Here is a 23,553-nt window from a genome sequence, read left to right on the forward strand (position 1 = left end):
TATTTTAATCTCAAGATCTTTAAGTTCCCTTGCCTCCGATCTGTTCTTGGCACAAACTATTGCATGGAGCTTCCCTCTAAGCCCTGCCTTATATGCGTCCCAAATATAATCAAAAGTGGTGGACCCCATATTAAAAAGAAAAAATTCTGCTGTATAAGCCTGAATAGATTGTATTGTTTCTGTACTAGAAAGAATAGACCTCTTTAATGTCCATCTAGACTGTGTCTGCGTTACACCTTTCACATAGACTAACTGGAGAGGGGAATGGTCAGATAGAAGGCTGGGCTTTACTTCTATTTTCTTTATATCGTTAATTGAGTGCCTATCTGTAAACATATAATCTATCCTTGAGGCATGCTTAGATTTCTTACTGTAGAATGTATGTCCCTGTACTGCACCCTGCTTAGTTCTCCACACATCCTCCAAATCTAGATCATGGATCATATTCTTTAAAGCACGCCGTATCTTTGGTGCCCCTACATAAGTACTCCTGTTGGATCTATCTCTTATTGGGTCTAATAGTACATTGAAATCTCCACCCACAATATATGGTGGTGCCTCCAACATCAATACAGATTGCAATTTCAAGATATAGGAAGGATCATCCACGTTAGGGCCATAAAAGGAGGCACACACAACATCTATACCATTCAACAGCATCTTTACTACAATCCATCTCCCAGATGAATCTGTGTGGACCCCCCTAACTGTAGCCAGTGTACCCTGTTTCACAAGTATAGCCACTCCCTTATTGTGTGCTGTCTGAAGCGAAACCTCAAAATCTTTTATCCATTTAACCTTCGAGAATATAGATCGGCTTTCGAGTACACTCAAATGCGTCTCTTGTAGTAGGCAGATCTGGGCACTCGAAATTTCCAGATATTTAAGAATAAGTCTCTGTCTACGTGGACATCGCATTCCGTTCACATTCCATGTGACAAAGGTGGTCCGTTTATCCCTTAAACTTTGTTCCCCCATCATTCTTCCTACTACTTGACAAGCATAATTCCATACCACTAGTGAGATGAGTAATTTTCTGGATTTTTTCCCTATGCCCCCCCACCCTGTGCTCCCCCTCTCCCCCCACCCCACATGCCCCCCCCCAGTGCCCTACCCCCCCATTGGGAACCCTCCCTTCCAATAGGCTAAGCCTATTTGGCTGGGCTCTCTCTCTTAGATGCAATTTTAGTATTTATTAAACAATAATGCTCTGTTTATTCATTATTCATTAATCGTCATATTACAGCTCTTGGCGGCTCTGATCATTGATGGTTTTTGACCCCCCAAAAAAAAAAAAAAAAAAAAAAAAAAAAAAAAAAAAAATATACGGAAGGGGGGGGGAACTTCCTATCCTTATCATTCACTTCCTTTAGAGCTTTTTTTTTCCTTTTTAATTTTCAAAATCAATTCATCAGCTTCCTCCCCTGTTTTGGCCAAGTGCATACGGTTGTTCCACATCACCCTTAGATGAGCCGGAAACTTTAGTTGTGCCTTGGCCCCCAAACTATTCAGTTCATCCAGTCTTTTCCCCAGTTCCCATTGTCGATTAGCTGTCACATGGGAGATGTCCGACCTTATTTGGAAATTAAAGGGGTTGGAACTATTGAATGCAATTGTTTTTTCTTTCAGTGCTGATGATAAGATTTGCTCTTTTACCGTGTAGGTCAAGAAATTCACCAGAATTTTCCTTGGTTTCTGCCTGGCGGGGTTCCTTCGAAAAGGATCTCGATGAACCCTCTGAATTTCCTGCACAAGGTCAATCGTTTCATCTCCTTTCAGTACAGTCCCCCTTATCAGTGATATCACAAAGCCCTTTAAATCAGCTCCTTCCATTGCTTCTGGTACATTGAGTATTTTTAAATTATTTCGCCGGGAGTGGTTCTCCAGCCTCTCAATGTCTTCTTTCAACTCGCGGTTTTGCGCACTTAGTTTCGCCACTACCTCATCTGTAGAGCGCACTGACTCCCTTATCAATGGAACTTGTTTCTCCAACTCTTCTGTCCTTAACATAACATCATCTAGTCGTTTTGCCAAAACTTCACATGAAGCCTGAATAGCGGCCTGGTTGGCTTCAGATGTCATAAAACGGCTAGCTAATTCAGATTGATTGCTTTCCGAAACCGTAAATCTGTTTGATATTTCTTCCTTCATAGTTAGAAGGATATCCGCCAGCGTTGAAGAGGACACATCAGATTTACTATTGGCCAACTTACTAGCACCAGTACACGCTAGCCCTTCCTGCAACTCGGGCATTACGGGCTTTTTTTGATGTTCAGTATGCAGGGGACTAATTGGGGGAAGATTCCTCTCCCCCGTGGCTCTATCCCCATCTATCAACACAGAGTACTTGTTGGAGAGGGGTACGTCCGGATGTATAGTCAAATTTGCCGTCAGCTCTCCCCCTTCATCCGCTGGCATCTCGTCCAACCCCCCACTGATTTTTGCTATTTCCTCAGTGCTTTTCTTTTGCTCTACCATTGTACCATGCTTTGTAGTGCCCTTTTGTGTGGTTGGAACCAGTGCTGGAGATGGTGTTTTCTTGGGCTTTAATGATTTAGATGGCGTCTGAGAGGTACTAGTAGCCATTACTTTATAGTATGTTTTCAGTGAGGGGGTAATCTTAGTGTATGATGGAGCCCCTTTCTTGGTTTTAACTTTCCCTTTAGGTGTTCTTACCGCAGCCTCCTCTTGACTTCTGTCCGGACTACTAGCTTTGCGCTTGCTTTTACCTTGCCTTTTCGATTTTACAAACGCAATTGGCGGGGACACTCGCATGGGGTACCCAGAGTTTTCGCGAAGGGGGTCTTGTGTTAACCTGGCCCTCAGTGCATACCTATTCACTCTCCCCCCTTGGATTTGACCCAGGACAGCTTCTCTTTTCTTTTCTTCCGTCTCCACCGTACTTCTAACGTCTTCTACCGATTCAGCTTTAATTTGGTCATACACACCCCTCTCTTTACCCCCCTCAGGGAATTTAGTTTCGCCATCCATCCATCCCCTTTTCTGCAACAGTGCAGTGGCGCTCTCTTTCTCCTGAACAGTCAATTGTAGATATTTCAAAGATACAAGTAAATTGGAATAATCCGCACCTCCAATTTCCCGTTTCAGAGTATACTTTCCCCAGTGACCCTCCACAGAAGTTACTAGTCTACTTAGTCGGTGTAGGTGCGTTTGTGCTCGTGCTTGTTGATTCAATGGTGGTGAAACAATCCCATTTGTCTCATTCAGCAACTTAACAATGTTAACCACCCTGTTTGCACTGTTTTGGGTACTAGAACAACATATATCCGGGATATTGGGGATAATGGAGATACTGAAACACTTTAGAGCAGGTACACTCTTACTGCTACCGTAATTATGGGAAACCTCACTTCTGTTGCCTCCTTCCCTCCACGATACCTGAGCTGTTCCCAGTGACCCCCACAGACTACGTGCTGAATCACGTCTCCTTCGAGCAGCGGCTGCCTCCCCCCACCGTGTATGGATGATCTCCTGGGCTCTGCCTCCAGCTAAGCAGCCTCCTCCATGTGAGCGTGGAGCTTTCACTACATCTCCTGCTCCTCTCACGCCCACCACCAAACCTCGTCGCTCGACTCCTGCTCCCATCCAGGTCGTCTCCGCCTTCACTGATGAGGAGACCGCAGAGCAGGGTAAACCGCCACCTCCGCACTCCCCAGCGCGGCGTCCACCTCCTCCTCGGCAAAGAAAAAAAAAACCGCCGCAGCCGCACGTCTCCCGTCACCGCTGCAGAAGCCGTCCTGCTCCGCGTTCGCCTCCACTCCACTGTCTGTCAAAAACTGGGAAACTGGGAAATTAGGAATAGACTGGGCAACTTCAACACGCCACTGCTGCCACCGCCGCCGTCATTACTCTGAAAGTAAGCAGAGCATCTTTCACGCCTGCATCACCGAGCTGAGCCGAGCCACGGCCGCTAAGTCATCTAATTGTGTCTCATTCCCAGTTTCTCTCTCTTTTGTTTTCATGCTCTACTGGTAGCATTCATAAACGATGTAAAGTAATTCCTTTAATATTGTGGGCTGCTAATCCAGTTGGAGCAGTGACAACACAAGAAAAGTTGTTTTCTGTAGAAAACTTCTGATTACTTTAATAAAAAAACGTTTGCCTGTTCCAGCTTGTCCACTCACGTACATTCGGATAGGTTCAAATGATGAGCAAGAGCACTCTTTCTTCTCATGAAGTAATTCATGGTCAATCTGTTGTATCAGTTGCTCATATATTTCTTTCTCCTCAAGATTTAGTTGTTGTTCCAATTTCCTAAATTTGTAGCATCTTCTTGGGCTTGATACATTGCTGTTTCCAAATCTTCCATAGCAGTTGTTGCTTCATTTTGAACAATTGGTTCTCCTAGTGGGTCCTGGCTCAACGGAGCAGAAGTTTGACTCTCTTGAGAACTGTCTCCAGCAATCTCAGCTGCAATTGTAGCTTCCTGCTCAATTTTGTCATTTAACATTTTCACATAATTAGCAAAAACAGGACATTGTATAGTATCTTTAGTTGCATTGAAGGAATCTTCATAGCTCTCAAAATCTCCAAGTAATTCCAATTCTGAATGCCCTGGCTTGAAAAGTTGCAAAAGAGCTAAATAGTAAAATTCCCTTTTGTCAGGTGTTTCGCAACTCAGTTTACGGTGATTAATCAAATGTCTTTTTCTTTGTTTCACCAGACATCCTTCTGAACCAATCACGGCATATATACCATCATTGATGTTTTCTGTAATATTCCGTTTAAAAATATAGTTTTGCAGCACTTCATAGAGACAAATGTTCTCAAGATGATGCTTCTATTTGGATAATATGTATCCAACATATTTATTTTCACAATATCTGTACTTTCTGGCTCTTTTTAAGCTAAATATTCAATTTCTTGTACAGATTTAAGAACTCGGTTACGTGTTGCATCAAGACCTAGACTCACCCAAATGATTCTTCTAGATTTGGAGTATAGACTTGCAGATCATAAGCGATCCGGGCATTCATACACTCCAATTTCTCGATGAGATAACATCTTCAAACTGTAAGTATATAATTTCTTACTTAGACTCTTCTCGTCGGAAGTCTCTTCCCACATTTCCTTCAATTCCGTCTTTTCTGATGCTGTTATGTACGATGTTGCATATCGAGCAACAGCAATGGAATTGTCAGCAACGTATTGAATATCCATATTAGCATTCCACATGGACAAAATGACTGGGTTATAGTCATTTATGTATTTTGACTCTTCATTTCTTCTTAAGTTGTAGGTATTTTTGGGAGACTTTCCTGTGATAGTGTCGCAAAGATGACATAAAACTGTTCACTCTTCCTTTCGATATTACTGGACGTGGAAATGCAAAACGACATTTGGTGTAGAATTTGTCCTTATATTTGTACTTTTGACGATATTATTTCCCACAACGATGTCTTTGGAATCATAAGACTTGTTGTCTTAAGTCCTTTTCTTGTGTACTTTTGGGTATATCACATGTAGCATATTCTTCAATAAAAGACAACACAGTATCATCTGAGTCTGTACCAAATTTGGGAGCATCTTTGATCCATATTAGCATGTGTATGTGAGGAGCACCTCTTGCTTGATACTCCTTTCTCCAAAAGAAGTCCAGAACCTCTCCAAGAGGAGGATTTTTTTTATTGGTGATAAAAGACATCATAGTTCCAAATCTATGATTGAAATACCTGCATACATTAACTGGATCCAAAGAGCACAATTCTCCAGGTGTCTTGTATTCAATATTTAGTATATTTAGTATGTTTGGATTTGCCTCTCGAAGAAGTTGAAGTAAATCATCCCAAGCATATTCAGCACATATTCAGCACCATATTCAGCACAGCTTAGAGTAAGGAACCATGTAGGAGTTCCTAAGTTCCTTAGCATACATAGTTCCTTAGCATAGTTCCTTAGCATACATTTTAGTTCTCCATGACGAGGGTACCAGTACTCATTAGTACCACGCTGAGACGCCATGAGATTAATTAGCTGAGATTCCAAAACATCATCTTTCTGCAGTACTTTATCCATAAATTCCTTTGCCGAAACATTTTGCAGATGTACACCTGTTTTCAATATATGGTTTTTCATGCATAAGAAAGTTCAGACAAATCACTCTCAAACAAAAGATGAAACAAATACGGAATACATTGTCGAAATCTTGGATCTTCTGCATATAATCTTGATGTCCGGTATTCAGATGCAGGAATCTGCACAGGTCGGTCATCATATCGTCCTCCTTTTCCTGTGGGAAACAATTGAGGGAAACAACGAGCTTCCACGCTTTTTTCCCATACACTAGTGGGACTTCCTTTTGCTTCTTTCATTTGGAATAACTCTATAGTATTCCCCATCACTTCTTTAGAATGCAGTGGATGAACACTGTAATATTCGTAGATTTCTTCAGTTCTGGACACATCCACTTTTTCAATTTGTCCAGATAGCAAGTCACTATCTTCTTCTACAGTTATTTCTTCTAAACTCACATACACATTTCTGTAATATTCATTATTTTTTACCAGATACAATGTTGCCTTTTTCACTTTCTTAACATCCACTAATTCTTGCCAGATTTTCTTACTCTTAGTAGGAACGCCATTAACAAGAATAACTAAAGGTTCATCCTCTACATTTTCTACAATAATTATTTCAATATTTTCTTTAAATCTAGAGGCAAATATACAACTCTTCCATTTAATCCTCTCTGTAAATCAGAAGGAGGCAATTTTCCTGTCGTAGGCTCCATACGAAAAATAGCCTGAAATGGATGTACACATTGAATAAGAATAGACTCATAGGTATTTATATCCATCAGTTCAGAAGGGGTATTTACCAACTCAAGATTATTATGCACAACTCTAGCAGGCATTTTGTTCTTGTCTAATTTGTTATAACAATATTTACAAATACGCTGATCTGTACCCAAATTAAAACAATTCTCTAACAACAAATAAGTTGCAGAATCCTTCCACTCATTATTATTTTCCTTTTCACTTTTCAGACAAAAATCAATTGTCCTGGTCTGATTTTTGTAATGAGTTCGTCGACAACAGACACAACAACAATTTGGCCTTTCACCTGAAATCACCTTAAACTTTGTAATTTCTTACTCAAAAGGTTCTGTACTACAATGTTGTACATACTCTTCTACATTTCCTTCTATTAATATCTCAATTTCTGCACTGTCTTCCTCAGGACCAAAATAACCAACCTCAGTTTCATCACAAATGTTCTTTACATTTGATACAGATCCATGCAATAGAGCACTGGTCAACTTTTTTAACAGTAGCGCTGTACTTTTTGCATAAATCAATCTTCTGACTAATTTCCTCATTTCAGAATGATGTACTTCTAACATCCTAAAATGGTGAAAAACACTTCAACATACTTTTTTAGAAACACAAGCGAGACAATGACCTTGCAAACCAGAATTTTCTCTTACTCTGCAAGGGTCTAGTCCTTGCAACATCTTAATCTTTTGTTTGACACTTTTCTTAGTATAGTTACATAAGAAATTGCGTAAAAAAATCAATAGATTCTTGCCGTACACTACAAATACTACTACAATTCCAAGTGTACACTGGAGCTTTAGGACGTCTCCCTAAAATTTCATCAGCTAACACCTCTTCTGCATTTCTAGTGTGGTAAATATTTGATTTACCGTCCTAATTTCTATGCAGGTAAGTACTTAAACAAAAATAACTCAATCGGAAAGAAAGAGGCAGAGTCCGTGGTGTTAGAGTTCTTAGGGGTTTTATTCCTTAAAAAGGAATGGTCATGGTACCAGATCGGATATCTTGTTCCTGCCACCACTGGGGTGCAGGAAGGGATAGAGCAATATTTTATTGACAATACATAGCTTATATACTTAAATCATACAATAGAAACCAATACAGTAGGCGTAACGGCTGAGAGAAACAAGATAAGAGCACACACGTGGTGATGATACGTAATTAGAAGGCGTGAACTAGGCGTGAACATAGAGGTGTGTGCTAGAAAACGTCATATGTAAGTGTCACAAGTAGGTGGGTACTTAGCAGAATTTGGCAATGTCAGCAGAAATCTGAGGTCTGGATGCGCGCGCAGCTGCATGACGCGTGAATGACGTGGAACTGGAGGGTGCAGGGGACTTGACATTTACACTGGCGGAAAGAGACAGAAGTCTGGCATGTCAGATCAACTCGTACCTAGATCATATCTGATATCTGATGTTTGGGAACCATGTTATCTAGAGGAAAAGGTCTCTTGGGCAGAGGCTATTCTATACTGACTGTGAGTGCGTGTATAAGCGTCTATGTGTCTGCATGAGATGCGAGGGGGCATGGGCCTATCATGGTAACAGAGCTATGAATTACTTGCACGGAGACAGTGAGGCCGGCCCCTTTGCTCTGCAGCTGGGGAGATGTTTACTTGAACTAGTAGGCAGGAATGTATGTTTGAGGAGCGGAAAAGATAATTCGAAGGTTGAATACAGTGTTGGCAGGCAGCAGGCTGAGCTAAGCGCCGTTAGCCGCACAGGGAGTAAGGCAGAGGTCACGGGTACAGAGGCAGCCTGGGCTGAGGCTTTCGGAGTCAGAAGGCAGGAAAAGGCTTGTTGGCAGAATTCAGGGCCTACTTCGCCAGAGCTGAAAAACGTGTAAAGTACACCACAAAAAGACGTTGGCATGGCATATTTAGGAACAGAATATTCAACCCATTCAGGGTGGATCTGAAAGAAGACATGTTAACGTTGGACGCAAATGTATTTGCGTCTTCATAGCTGGCACAGGAGGGAAGTTACATGCACTTTAAGCTGGTACATGGAGACGGTGGGGTACACGTTAGGGAACATTTCTTGACCATAAAATTTATATTTCCTCATTCCCTCCTTGTTCTCTACGGACCCTTCATGATATATCGATTCTCATAAATCGATCAGTCTGTTCTTGTAACATTATTTGCTCTTCTTTCTTCTTTTCGCGTTTTAAGTGAAAACTGGAATGTGCAATACATGAAGTGGCGCACAGACCACAAATCGCTGGCCCACACTGTAGGCACAGGCAGCAACTGAATACTATGACAAGGGCAATGCCTAGGAAGGATAGGATCTTCCATCCCCAAGCAGTCAACGTTGTCCAGAACCAACCGGACAAAGTCCAGGTGCCTGGATTCTGATGTATCAAACTTGCAATTTTATGAAGACGGGTAATAGCTTGGTATACCGTTGGCGCGTTTTCTGGAATGAAAACACAGCAACTTGACCCGATGACCTTACAAGCTCCGCCCCTATCTGCTAGGATGACGTCAATAACAAGACGATTCTGGAGAACAACAACCCGCATGGCAGATTGCTCCTCTGTTAAGTTACCTAGGGCGGAGGCCGTTTCATTCACTACTGCTTCAAGTGTTCTAGTTAATCTACGTATTAGTTTACTATTTTGGACGGGCCTGTGAAGAAAAAGAATCCTTTATTGAAATCTGTGTATTGCTCCCATGCCGTTTCAGTATAGTCGACAATCGGGAGATCTCTTCGGAGTCTATCCTTTACTAGATTTGTATTTCTGTGATAATCAGGAGGGGCTAGAAAAACAGGTGGCAGAAGGAATGCAATGTAACAGGTACCATCCCAATCTAGAGGTAAGCGTATGTATCCGGTATGGCCACAAACAAAATAGGAATGACGAGTAGCTCTAAAGGAAGATTTGCCTTGATCACTGAATTCGACCACAGTAGTACATTTGCTATGGCCTAAGTGTACTGAACCCTTCTTTCTGACACATAAATCACCTTTGACTGGTAACACTGACATAGCAGGGAGAACTGGTGCAGCTTCGGATTCAACAGTGAGAATCATAAGGTTAATTGTATAATTACCTAATCCATATACTTCATTTTCTAGATCAGTTCCTATTCTAGTGGGAAGTCCCTTTTTGTCAGGATAACAGGCGTTAAGCAGAACTAAGTTCAAGTTTCCCCAAACCCAGTTTCCTTCGAAAACAGCAATATCAGGATCTAAGGAATTAATTATTCTAAACCATGCTCCACAAGAGCCATTGTGTGTGAACGGGTACGGAAAGAGGGGCAGAACTCCCTTGTATTTCTGATAGGGAGGGAGTCGGCCACATATCCAACAATTTGTAGCATTATTAGTCTGATGGGAGTGATGTAACATACTAATGAAGGTGTTGTTGCGCAGCGCAAGTCTGTAAGATAATTCATGGGGGGTAACTCGCTAAAAGAATGTTCGGCAGTGACATTGTAAGCAGATTGTTCACGCTTGAAAATAGGGTAGTATATGGGAAGCAATATACTGGCAACAATAATCAGAAGACTTAGAAAAAACATAATCAATAATGTCACTATACAGTGACTGCGGAGTGATTTACAATATGCATATTTCTTGAGTTGTCTCTCTCTCTCTCTATCTCGATCTAGGGGATACATGTCAGAAACTATTTAACCGATTCACCTAGGGGAGGACTTAAACAATTAAACTGTCTGACTTGCTAGATCGAAGTTTTGATCGATACTCCTCTTGGGGAGTTTTCTCTCTTTTTGGAACCTTTAAGTCTTTAGTATCGAGGCAGTCCTTTGAGGGGGTGGACGAGTCAGTTTCTGGCAACAGTTCATTACATTTTTTAATATGACTCGTGTGGATCCACCCCTTTCGGCCTTCCACTTTGATTGCGGTCCTCGTGGTAAGAAGGACGATCTTCGGCTCCTTCCAGCGGGGCTCCAGCGGGCTTTTCCTGTCGAAGTTGCGAATTAAAACTGTATCCCCGGGACGGACATCGTGTGGCTTTACATCAGTGTTGTCGGGGAAGGCTGCAGCAACCTGTGAACGACATGATTGGAGTGCAGACATCAAGGAGGCAAGGTAATCTGTCAGCATGTTACAATCAACATCGGTTATTTTCTTAGGCATGGGCGTCCCCCACATATTCGGTGGTCTTCCGAAGACCACTTCATACGGGGATAGTCCTGATCTCGAATGGGGGACCATTCTCATATAGAACAGTGCAACTGGCAGGGCGACTATCCATTCGACCCCTTTCTCTTTACAGATTTTAGCAAGGCGCGTTTTCAGTGTCTGGTTATGCCTTTCTACAAGGCCAGCGGCTTCGGGATGTCGGACACAATAGAATCTCCACTGATATCCTAGCAGAAGGGAAACCTGTTTCATGAGCTCGGATGAGAATGGCTGTCCGTTATCTGAGTACACGACACGAGGCAAGCCGTACCGTGGGAAGAATTCACGAACCAGCTGCCTGGCAGTGGTCGGAGCAGTGTAATCTGGGACTGGATATGCTTCGGTCCAACGGGAAAGTGCACAAACAACTACGAGGACGTACTTAAATCCTCGACAACGGTCCATCTGGATATAATCCATCTGGAGGACTTCAAAAGGGTGATCAGGAGGATGGAATCCACCTTGCTCTACAGGGACGCTTTTACCTGGATTGAACTGACAACAGATCATGCAAGTACGCACTTTCTGTTTTGCTGCTGCTCGTAAGTGTTTGTTGTACCAGAGATTCTGTAAACTGTCTAACATAGCTTTTTCTCCTAGATGTGCTGGACTATGTGCTGTATTTATTATGACTTGAACCATAGAGTCGGGGAGAAACCATGTAGATTTTCCCTTTGTCATCCAACCTTGATCTGTCTGGATCCCTCCTAGTTCAGTCCATTTCTTAATTTCATCTGGAGTAGCATGTGTCTGAATATCGATTACATCTAGTGTGGGATCCTTAACTGTCATACAATGTGTCGGTACTATTGTCTTTGTCATATCAGTTGTCTGGGTGTGAGTCAATGCTGTATGTTTTGCTGTTTGGTCTGCCAGGTCGTTACCCTGGGAAACGGAATCTGTAACTTTAGTATGTGCTTTACATTTCATGATGGATATGCCTGAAGGCAGATGTATTGCTTCTAACAGTGCTTGGATGAGAGGACCGTGTTGGATCTTGGCACCGTGAGAGGTCAAGAAACCTCGTTCTTGCCATAACACTCCGAAGTCGTGTACGACTCCGAAAGCATAACATGAATCTGTGTATATGTTAACATTTCTGTTCTTGGCTAGTATACAGGCTCGGGTCAGAGCGATGAGCTCTGCTGCTTGAGCGGACAGTGTATCAATACGATATGTTTCTTTTACTTCAGTTTCAGTGGTCACTGCATAGGCGGCCACTAATTCTCCTGTGTTTGTTCTCATACATGAACCATCCACATAAAGTGTTAGGTCTGGATTTGTCAGTGGAACATCGGTTAAGTCTCGTCGGGGCTTTGTTACTGCATTAATGATCTCTATACAATCATGCGGGGCTGAATTAGTCATAATCGAAGGTAACAATGTTGCGGGATTCAGGATGTTGCAGCGTCTGATTTCTATGTGTGGCTGGAATAGTGTCAGTTCATAACCTGTCAGTCGTGCTATAGTCAAGTGTTGAGTCTGGGTTCGATTTAAAAGAACCTCTACAGAATGTGGAACTTGTACTGTTAATTAATGTCCTAAGACAATTGAATCGCTCTGTCTGATTGCTAGGGCTGTCGCTGCTACTGACTTTAAGCACGCAGGGAGTGCCTGGGCTACTGAATCCAAGGTACTTGAAAAATAAGCACAAGGCTTATGTGAACCTGCTTGATCTTGAGTGAGGACAGACAACGCTGTACCATCACGTTCTGTAACAAAAAGTGTAAAAGGTTTGCTGTAACATGGTGTCGCTAAAACTGGTGCTTGACATAAAGCTTTCTTTAATTCCTCAAAGGCCTGTGTATGTTCCTGAGTCCAAGGAAGGACAGTCGAGGTCGCTGCCTCCTGTGTTGTCAACTGAATGAGTGGTTTAGCTAGAAATGCATACTGGGGAATCCATTGTCTGCAGTACGAGGTGAGGCCTATAAAGGCCCGCACTTCCTTTTGTGTCTGGGGTTGTGGCATATTTACAATTAACTGAATGCGGTCAGGAGTGAGCTGTCTCCCCACTTTGGACAGCAAGTGACCCAAGTACACAACTTGCTGAACACAGAATTGTAGCTTCGAAGGAGACACCTTGTGTCCCTTGTCGGCCAGAAAATGTAAAACTGTCAGTGATGCTTGTTCACATTCGGGCTCACTTCGTGCGGTGATCAGTAGATCATCGACGTATTGTAGTAAGGCGGCGTTAACTGGCATTTGAATACAATCGAGTTGTCTTTTCAGTGCTTGGCTATAGATGCTGGGGCTTTCTGTGAATCCTTGAGGTGCACGTGAAAATTTGAAACTTCGTCCATTTAAACTGAATCCGAAGAGGTATTGGCTCTCTGGATCAATGGGCACACTGAAGAAGGCGTTCTTGAGGTCAATTACAGTAAAGAACATCGCTTCTGAATCAATAGCAGTCAATAGGGATGAGATGTCGGGAACCACAGGATACTGTGGAACAATGCATTTATTAAGTTCTCATAAATCAATCACCAACCGATATACTGGCGGTGCATGGGGATCAGTACGTTTAAGAATCGGAATGATAGGGGAATTACAGATATTGGAGTCGGTCTCTACGACCACTCCTTGGGCAATGAGCTCTTCAATGATTTCCAGTAAAGCCACTACAGCATCGGGTGGTAACTTGTATTGTCTGATTCTTGGTAAAACAACTCCTTGTTTGAGTGTAACACGGTATGGTGTGATGTGCATGCAACCTACATCGGTTGGGCCTTGTGCCCACAGGTGCTTCGGTACATTTTTCAATCTGACATCAAACTCTCGTAATACATAGTGACCCTTAAAGTCACGCAAGAAAAGTATAACTCCTTCCGGAGAACAACATATCACAGCTCCTAGAGCCTTCAATGTTTTGATACCTAACAGATTTTCGGGACATGATTTCGTAAGTAACAAGTCTGTAACACGTGATAATGGACCCACAGCCAGGGGGACTGGTTTCGATACCTCATTTACAATAGGCTGTCCTGAAAAACCAAGGGAAACATTCTGTGAGCCTGAGAGGGGTGCCCCTGGGACTTCATTATGGCTGATTGTTGTGCGGCTTGCCCCTGTGTCAATTAAAAACTTTCTATCTTTTCCCAATACTCGACTGTGTACGTAAGGACCCTCTTGATCTACAGGAATCTCAATAAGAGGCAAGCCAACCTCCCTCTCTAGGCTGTTTCATGTGTATCGTTGATAATCGGGATAATCAGATTGGGCATACTGGCACATCTGCCGTGAAACTTGCTGCGTTGCGGCTATGGGCTGTGACTGTGGCTGTGATACCGCTGCTGTCTGTGCTGTATGTGGTGGAGCATGCATAGGTTGTGAATTCTGTGAAGTCTGTTGCTGACCCTGATCTTGTCTAGGCGGATGCGGTCTTTCTTTAGTTTTACCTGTTGCTATATTGTGTTTCAGGACTGGACATTCATGTACGTAGTGACCTGGCTGCTTGCAATAATTGCATGTCCCTTTAACGGGAGCTGCTGCATTACCTGTCTGGGTCGTACCCTTTCTCTGGCCGTCGGCTGGAACCGACTGGGCCACTAACATTTTCATTTTCGTGTCTTTCATACGTCTCTGTTCGTGATCCTGCTCTTCTCTAATTCTGTTCTGATGGTATTGTAACATTTGTAACATCTGGGATGGCGTATTTGCTTGCCATGTACTTTCAACTTTATATACACGGTTTTTGACTGCTGTCAAGGAATTCTCAACTAACTTTGATACAAAAAGATGTGGGTACGACTCGCTACCTGGTTTTAGGCCACTATTAATAATGAAACATTTCTCGAATCTTGAATAGAAGTCACTGGTATCTTCATCGTGTTTCTGTTTACAGGCTGAGATTGCGTCCCAGTCTTCCTTTTTGGTTGTCAATAATCTTGGCAGAACCTGTACTATCAAACCTGATAATGCTTTTGCTTTCTCCCCAAGGCCTAGCCCTGGGGTACGAAGTTTTTCCTCGTCTTCTATTTCTGCCCATATAATCTTTTTATCTCCCACCTCCCATTCTCTTTCCTTGAGTTTCTCGTAAATGCCGGTGGGCAGCAGTACCTTTAACATTTTCATGATATCTGTATATGTGTAATCAGATGAACCAAATGAGGAAAATATGTCTTTAGTAGTCCTGTCATTTACTTTAGTTGGAACCAATGGTGCCGGCAGATTTTTCGGTATTTCTGAAGTGGTTTCAGGCGAACCCTCGGCCACAAGATACATGCCATTCACAAGATTGTTTCGTGCGCGGTCTACTTGTTCTGCTTTTACTCGGATTCCTTCATTAACTAATTCGTTCTCGCGGGCTCTATCTGACTCTTCTCTATGTCTGTCTTCTCTACGGAGTGCTTTTTCAGCACGTTTATGTGATTCTTTACGCCAAAATTCTATGGCGTCCTTCTGAGATTGTCTGGCTTTCTTTTTCCATAGTGCTTCTTCTACCTTCATGATGCACTCGGCATCCCATGTTCCTGTAACTGGCCATCTGTGTCTCTCGTCTAGATGCTTAGTATAATCAGCCCATAAATCTAGATACAATATGGCATCTAAGCCATGCTTATGGTACATAAAATTTCCAGGAGTGTCCCTAGGGGGGATAGGAATTTCTTCCTCTAATATCCCTTTCCTAGTTCCTATCTGCTTTAACTTATTGAAAAACGGCATCTTGTTTACTTAGTACTGAATGCTCAATCCTTGCTACTTAACTCAGAACACAGCTAGTTACACACGAACACAATAATGCACATTAAAAACAGTCACTCATACCACGACATTAATTACATGAAAAAACATTTGGAACATATATCTCTACCCTAGATACTGGATGTACTGCTAAACAGCACAGATACACTGTCGAAGACAGTGCAAGAACTTGAATAACTGATATACTGCTAAACAGTACAGATACACTGTCTAAAACAGTGCAGACCGCGTTTGTGTACCCAAACACGTCTTTACCGGATACATAATAATGCACCCGTCTAGATACGTCCCAGCAATGGTACTCACCGGGAAGCACGGAATCGGAAGGCCTCGGAAAACTCGACTGGACTGGACCGGACTGGACTCGACTCGACACGTGGATACTTCGGAAACTGGTGGGCCTCTTGACACCTCGGACCTTGCTTCTTTCGGCTAGGCTCTGGTCGGGATCCTCCGCACTCCTCACCGCCTCGTCTGGGTGCTGATCGCAGTCTCCGTCACCTCCGTGGGCCAGAGGGAGATACAGGAAATCCTGCCAGTACGCGTAGTTCCGTCTAACTGATGGCAGGGGGCAAAGCTTGCAACGCACCATCCGGCGCGTGGGGTGGGGGAGGGGTCCCTGTTCGGGCGCCAAAATAATGTGGTAAATATTTGATTTACCGTCCTAATTTCTATGCAGGTAAGTACTTAAACAAAAATAACTCAATCGGAAAGAAAGAGGCAGAGTCCGTGGTGTTAGAGTTCTTAGGGGTTTTATTCCTTAAAAAGGAATGGTCATGGTACCAGATCGGATATCTTGTTCCTGCCACCACTGGGGTGCAGGAAGGGATAGAGCAATATTTTATTGACAATACATAGCTTATATACTTAAATCATACAATAGAAACCAATACAGTAGGCATAACGGCTGAGAGAAACAAGATAAGAGCACACACGTGGTGATGATACGTAATTAGAAGGCGTGAACTAGGCGTGAACATAGAGGTGTGTGCTAGAAAACGTCATATGTAAGTGTCACAAGTAGGTGGGTACTTAGCAGAATTTGGCAATGTCAGCAGAAATCTGAGGTCTGGATGCGCGCGCAGCTGCATGACGCGTGAATGACGTGGAACTGGAGGGTGCAGGGGACTTGACATTTACACTGGCGGAAAGAGACAGAAGTCTGGCATGTCAGATCAACTCGTACCTAGATCATATCTGATATCTGATGTTTGGGAACCATGTTATCTAGAGGAAAAGGTCTCTTGGGCAGAGGCTATTCTATACTGACTGTGAGTGCGTGTATAAGCGTCTATGTGTCTGCATGAGATGCGAGGGGGCATGGGCCTATCATGGTAACAGAGCTATGAATTACTTGCACGGAGACAGTGAGGCCGGCCCCTTTGCTCTGCAGCTGGGGAGATGTTTACTTGAACTAGTAGGCAGGAATGTATGTTTGAGGAGCGGAAAAGATAATTCGAAGGTTGAATACAGTGTTGGCAGGCAGCAGGCTGAGCTAAGCGCCGTTAGCCGCACAGGGAGTAAGGCAGAGGTCACGGGTACAGAGGCAGCCTGGGCTGAGGCTTTCGGAGTCAGAAGGCAGGAAAAGGCTTGATGGCAGAATTCAGGGCCTACTTCACCAGAGCTGAAAAACGTGTAAAGTACACCACAAAAAGACGTTGGCATGGCATATTTAGGAACAGAATATTCAACCCATTCAGGGTGGATCTGAAAGAGGACATGTTAACGTTGGACGCAAATGTATTTGCGTCTTCATAGCTGGCACAGGAGGGAAGTTACATGCACTTTAAGCTGGTACATGGAGACGGTGGGGTACACGTTAGGGAACATTTCTTGACCATAAAATTTATATTTCCTCACTAGGAACAATTTTCTCTTTCTCAATAGGACAACCATTTCAAACCTCATAAGCATGACAACTAGTGTCAACTGCATGCAAAAAATCCTTACTCTGAAGATAACTTTCTTCATTAAACAAAGGCTCAGAACTTGAACTATGTTTCCATTCATCCAAAAAAAACCTCAAAAAAATTACTTATGTTAATTACTCTGCTCCACTTACTTTTGGCCTTCATTAAATGGATTGGCTTATCTAGGGATCGAATTCTATTGATTACTAAAATATACAATTTTGTTTTCAATTTGAAAGCTTTCTCAACTACATTTTCTATACCTTTCTTCTTCTTATAAAATGCTGTTTTTTACATCCCTTAATTTCTATAATTAAATTTAACACAACTCTATTAAAAAACATTTTTTTCCTAATTTCCATGAATTGTTTTTTCCTCCATTTACAATACACTATTTTTTCTGCAGTTGACTTTCCATGATTGTTCTCTTTATTCTTCTTTTTCTTTTTCGTTGCAGACACACTAATACCATGTTTTCCTTTGTGCACACTACTCTTAGTCTTTAATATTTTCCTCAGAAAAGTGTTCCTTCTCTTACCATGACTTTTTTCTTTTTCTTAACACATGGTTCTTCATGTAAATCTTGTGGATGACTTCTCTTCAAATAAACACCTTTCTTTCATTGTTTCCACTTTTGACATTTGGTAGGCATGGTACAGTTTTTTCAGTATTGATAAACAGAATCTATTGAAAAAATATATATATAACATTACAAAAATAAATATATGAAATATTCTATAATATTACTTATAAGAACAGAGGGAGGATTATGACGAGAAACGTGAGACTATGAAAATGAAAGTACTTACCACACGAGAGGAAGAAGTATGAAACAAGGGATAATATAACGAAAAAGGGGAGTATAAACAGACACTGCGATATAACGGGATAAAGGAAGTATGAATAAACTGGAAAGTATCAATAGGTGAGGGAGACTATGAAGAGAAAGATGGAAATATGAGGAGAGAAGAAAGAGTATAAGAAGAAAAAAAGAAAGTAATAGGACAGAGGGAGCACTATAAGAAGACAAAGAAAGACTCTAAAGAAAAAAGAAGGAATGTGTGAAAATATGCTCAACTATAAGAACAAAAAAGGAATACTATCAAAGGACAGTGTGTATAAGGACAGACAGAACAGTACCAGAAGAGAGCACGAAGAATGTAGGGAAAAGTGGAGCATAAGGAAAAAAGGGGTGTACAAGAACAGAGGATATAGTCTGAGGAGAAAAGAATAATAGGCTCTATGGAATTCCAATCGAAGCTCATGTTAGATGTCCTTCACATCTAACATGGGCTTCGATTGGAATTCCATAGAGCCTATTATCAAGCCCTTTATCGCCACTTTAGGGGCAGTTTCCTGCCGATAAAGCGGCGATAAATTTATCGCCCAGGGTTGATAATATGGCCCAGAATTCCTTAATATACACACATGCACAGTGTGATATTACCCAAAAAATTATAAGACCATGCATTTTACCAACATACATTTACTGCTGTAAAAGGTTTAAAAAGGTGTGAAAATAACTCCTTAATGTACACACATGCACAGTGTGATATTAGACAAAAAAATGAGACCCTGCATGTTACCATTTACTACTGAAAAACGTTTAAATGACTATACATATTCCATGTATATATTTACAACATTTCAGTGAACAACACTGACTCATTTTCCAAATACATATGCAATTTAACACATTTTTTCTGCCACTATTACAGAAAAAAAATAAGGGGCATATTATCAAGGATCGGTGTTAAAATTATCGCTGTTTTATCGGCAGGAAACTGCCAATAAAATGGCGATAATGGGCTTGATAATACGCCCTTGTTAATTCCCATAGAAGCCCATGTTAACATCAGAACATGGGCGTCCATGGGAATTAACAAGGGCGTATTATCAATATCAATCTTGAACTTTAGACTCTGCATTGGTACTTACTTGTAGGTACTAAAATCTCCCAATAAACACAAGGGCTCTTTTTAGAGCCACCCAAGATCTAAACACATACAAGTCATAAATATATGAAAAATATTCTTTTTCTTCCTTCAGTACGCTTATGGAACGACTTCCAATCTTCGCACTGTACGTCATCCATACATGTTTGGTACGCGTACAATAAATCTACCATAAAAAAAATAGCCTTTCTCACAAATCTTTTATAATCCCCGAGGACCCCATCCCCCTGGGCTCAAATGCAACATTGCGTACCACGGTCCCAGCCAGCTCCCCACTTGCTGTGGGAACCGGCATTGCTTTTCATCACATACAGCAACTTACATGCTTACATTCTACTTTCAAAGATGATTTCAACAGTTATACATTTTATAAAATAATATAGTACTACATACATGGTGACTGTATTGTAGCATCACATAGAAAAAAGAAAGCCACTCTTACGCTACCAGGAAAACACAACAACACTATAAAGCCTAAATTTCCATTGTAGTGATTTCCTTGTTGCAAGTCTAGTTGTCGGATCGACACACACACCCCCTCATGACTGCTATACACCCACACCACACCCATTCAGCGTATCCGCATGTGACCATATGTATAAAAAAGACGGAGCGCACGTATTGTACGCCATTTTAGAGTTGTTCCCAAAGCACCGAACAGGGGCCCCACTACCACATGCATGGCCTCTTTGGTCACTGAGTTATTGGTGCCCGAAGCACTGAGTGGGTAAAGAACCTGCGATGATAATGATGGGAGCACGAGTATGTCGTTAGCCATAGAGAAATGAAGACTCAGCAGCATAAATGAAACTTCTTTGTTAGAGATCGGGACTACATCATGAAGAAGGTGTCTTTTCCACGTAAAGGTGAGCAGTGATGCTTGAGTATGCATCGGAGAAATCTGACAATCGACGTCTATAAAAGGGCGATATTATCTAACTCCAAATTAATAAAGCAACAATTACCAATCATAACATCTTTCTTTTAATATCTTTTAGATGTACAGCTTCACAATGGATTATGTAACATGGACAATGGCAATTGCACAAGGTGAGCAAAGAAGCTTGTTTCTGAAACAACGACAAGTTATCTGTCAAAGGAGAGAATATGTAGTATGCAGCAGGCGCAAAAAAAACATTGGGCTAACAGGGCTTCAGCTAGGATGAGATAGCTTCCTGGGCCCACACACAGTCGCACCAGAGTACGTCACAGTTCTTTTAAAGACATTTTGCTTGTTAATGAGGCTTTGATATCCCCCCACTTAAAGCCCCAGTAGCTCCACTCTTCTTTTTGCTTGTACTAAAGCCCACACCCCAAATTTTTTCTAGCCCCCCCACCCCCGATATTTTTGACTGTGGTTACCCCCTCTAGCTTCACGTACCCCTACCCTATCGTGTGCGTCTCTCCCACGTTTTAATGTCCTTTTTTCCCTTTCTCTTTCTTACTCTCTCACATCGTTTCTCTTTCTTTTTTAAATATTTGGACGCTGCTATCTCCACTCTGCTGTATACAACCTTATCTGAATTGAAAAGATTAACTCTCTTGTTTACAGTGAAGGCTTCTTCCACACGCAGAGCACCATCTTACAATCACACCGATGGCACTAGGTGACAAAGAATTTTGCTTCCGAAACAACAAATTATCTGTGAAAGGAGTGAGTGGGTAGTGTGCACCAGCTTCACTGTGTGAAATGTATAATTACCTCCGAGGGTGACAACAGATAGGTTACAACAGTCTGACAAACAGATCTACAAGCTTATTACACCACTTTTCTGTCATTTTTACAATGGGAAAAGTGACGCAAGCAGCTTGTAAATCTACGTCTGACTTTTCAAGAAAAATATCTCAACTCCAGTCTCTGCAAGACAGTTTTAATGTTGTTTTCTCTCTTTTTCTCTCTCTCACTCCGTGACATCATTTCTCTTTCTCTTTTAAACTTATAGAAAATGCTACATATCTACATAATTCTAAACTCTAATTTTCTTTTTTGTTTTGCAGATTACCAATCGTACGTCTTTTGGAGTCCACTTCACAATTTGTTTATAATATTGTTTTTTTAAAGTTATTTTTCTAGTTGTTTATATTATAGTTATCATTAAGTTTCGTTTACAGTTATTCTTTTAATAAAAGTTAATTAAAAAAACTACCTACTTCGTTTTTTTTGTGGGGGGGTTGGCGGTCCACAATAAAAATAATATTTATAATGTTGAAGTACTATAGTAAGATGTTCAAGAGTAAGATTGAAAAGTACTGAGTTATATTTTCTCTGGATACACTACAACATGGTAAAGAAATCAAACTAATACGAAACAATGTGTACCACATTTACCACATCTTGCGACATTTTTCCATGAAAACCTACCTCCCTACAAAATTAAGTGTGTGGGCCTAAATGACGCCCCTCAAACCATGGAAACAATCACCCCACAAAGATTTCTATATTGTATGAGAGGGGCTGCGTGCCCTCCGCCTGGTGCCCAGGAGTCCACCACGCCAAGACCCAGTTCCTACAGTGTCCTGGGGGGAAACAGCCATTACGACGTGGTCAAAACCACGCGTGATCGTCACAACGAAGCCATTAGCACTCATATGGTTTTACCACACATGCTTTTACAAATAGTAAGCATTTCCCATGCATGATAAAAGCCTAATCTTAATAATGTCTTTGTGTTGACGAACACACGTTGTAATGGATCTGACTTACGTCCTTCAAATGAGTTTTTAGGTATACGTGTGGCCAAGTCATAGGATCGGAGGCCAAGGACAAACAGCCATTACGACGTGGTCAAAACCACGCGTGATCGTCACCACAAAGCCATTAGCACTCATGCAAGACAGTTCACTTTGATGTCAGCTGTCCCCTAGGTTTACATGTGTGTGTGCCTCCCCATCACTTCATTTGTGTCACTGTGCGTTGTGGTGCAGTTCTTGGGCCAAGTGTGATGTTCCAGTATGGACATTTCCCCAATGGTTTATGTGTGATATTCTTGTGCTATTAATCAGCAAGGATTGCTTATGTGCACTTCAGCGGTGTGTGCTGCCCAGTGCTCTGGTCAAGATGGTTCTGCTCTTGTATCCCAGAGTGGTGCACCTGTTGTTGTTGTGTTGGATGTAAGTGTGTTGGATGTGGTATTCCTTCACTTCCTGGGTGTGCTGTTGTGTTTGTGCTGTGCGGTGCTGATTTGTGTTGTGTGTGTAGAGATTTTGTCAGTCATGTCTGTGTGTGACTGTTCTGCTTGGTATGCACACACTGCTTGTTGTGCATACAGTGCTGTGTGTATGTGGTCTTGATATAGCCTGATGTGCATCCCCTGATGTCCTGTAATGTTTGTTAATTTTTGATTTCATGTGCAACTATAGTTGGTTTCATGTGGCAGTGTAGTTCAGTGATGGTGCACTTCTTGTGTGATTTGTGGTATGTTATGCGTGTTTTGTTCCTGAGTGATGCGGTTGTGCACTCCTGTGGTGTCTGTGCTCCCATTGGCTTTCATCAGTTTTGCTGACAGGGTATGTCTGTTTCTAATGGAGTTCTGTGTGTGTTTCTGTAGTATTTTGTGTTTGTGTGTTGTTTTTGGCAGACATCTGTTCAGGCATCCCTGTGTGTGTGTTATGTTTGTGGCTACACCCAGGGTGTGTGTTCATATGTGTGTTTGGGTATGTACTGACAAGTATTAGCAGTCTTCAGTGTGTGTGGCACTGGTGTTGTGTGTTGTGGGTTCCTGTGTAGCTGCAGTGTCTGTATCCCTGGTTGTTTGTTGTGGGTTGCAGGCTGTGGATTAAGCATGCTTGTTGCTGTGCTTGTTGCTGTGCATGAGGGTGCACAGGATGGGAACCTGGCCTGTGCCTTTATGGGGTGTGTTAATGTGTGGTGGTGGGAGGTGTGTCCCTGGGGTGTTTGTGCCCTACCCATGCCTTGGACTGGCCCTGCTTTCTGAATTGTGCGCATGTATTGACCACTGCAGTGACGTGACCGGGAAGTTGCTGCAAGTTCGCGGTCGATGCGTGTCCAGGTTGCAGTGGGGTGACTTGATGG

Source organism: Lissotriton vulgaris, chromosome 8 (assembly GCF_964263255.1).
Source record: "Lissotriton vulgaris chromosome 8, aLisVul1.2, whole genome shotgun sequence".
NCBI classification, from domain to species: Eukaryota; Metazoa; Chordata; class Amphibia; order Caudata; family Salamandridae; genus Lissotriton; species Lissotriton vulgaris.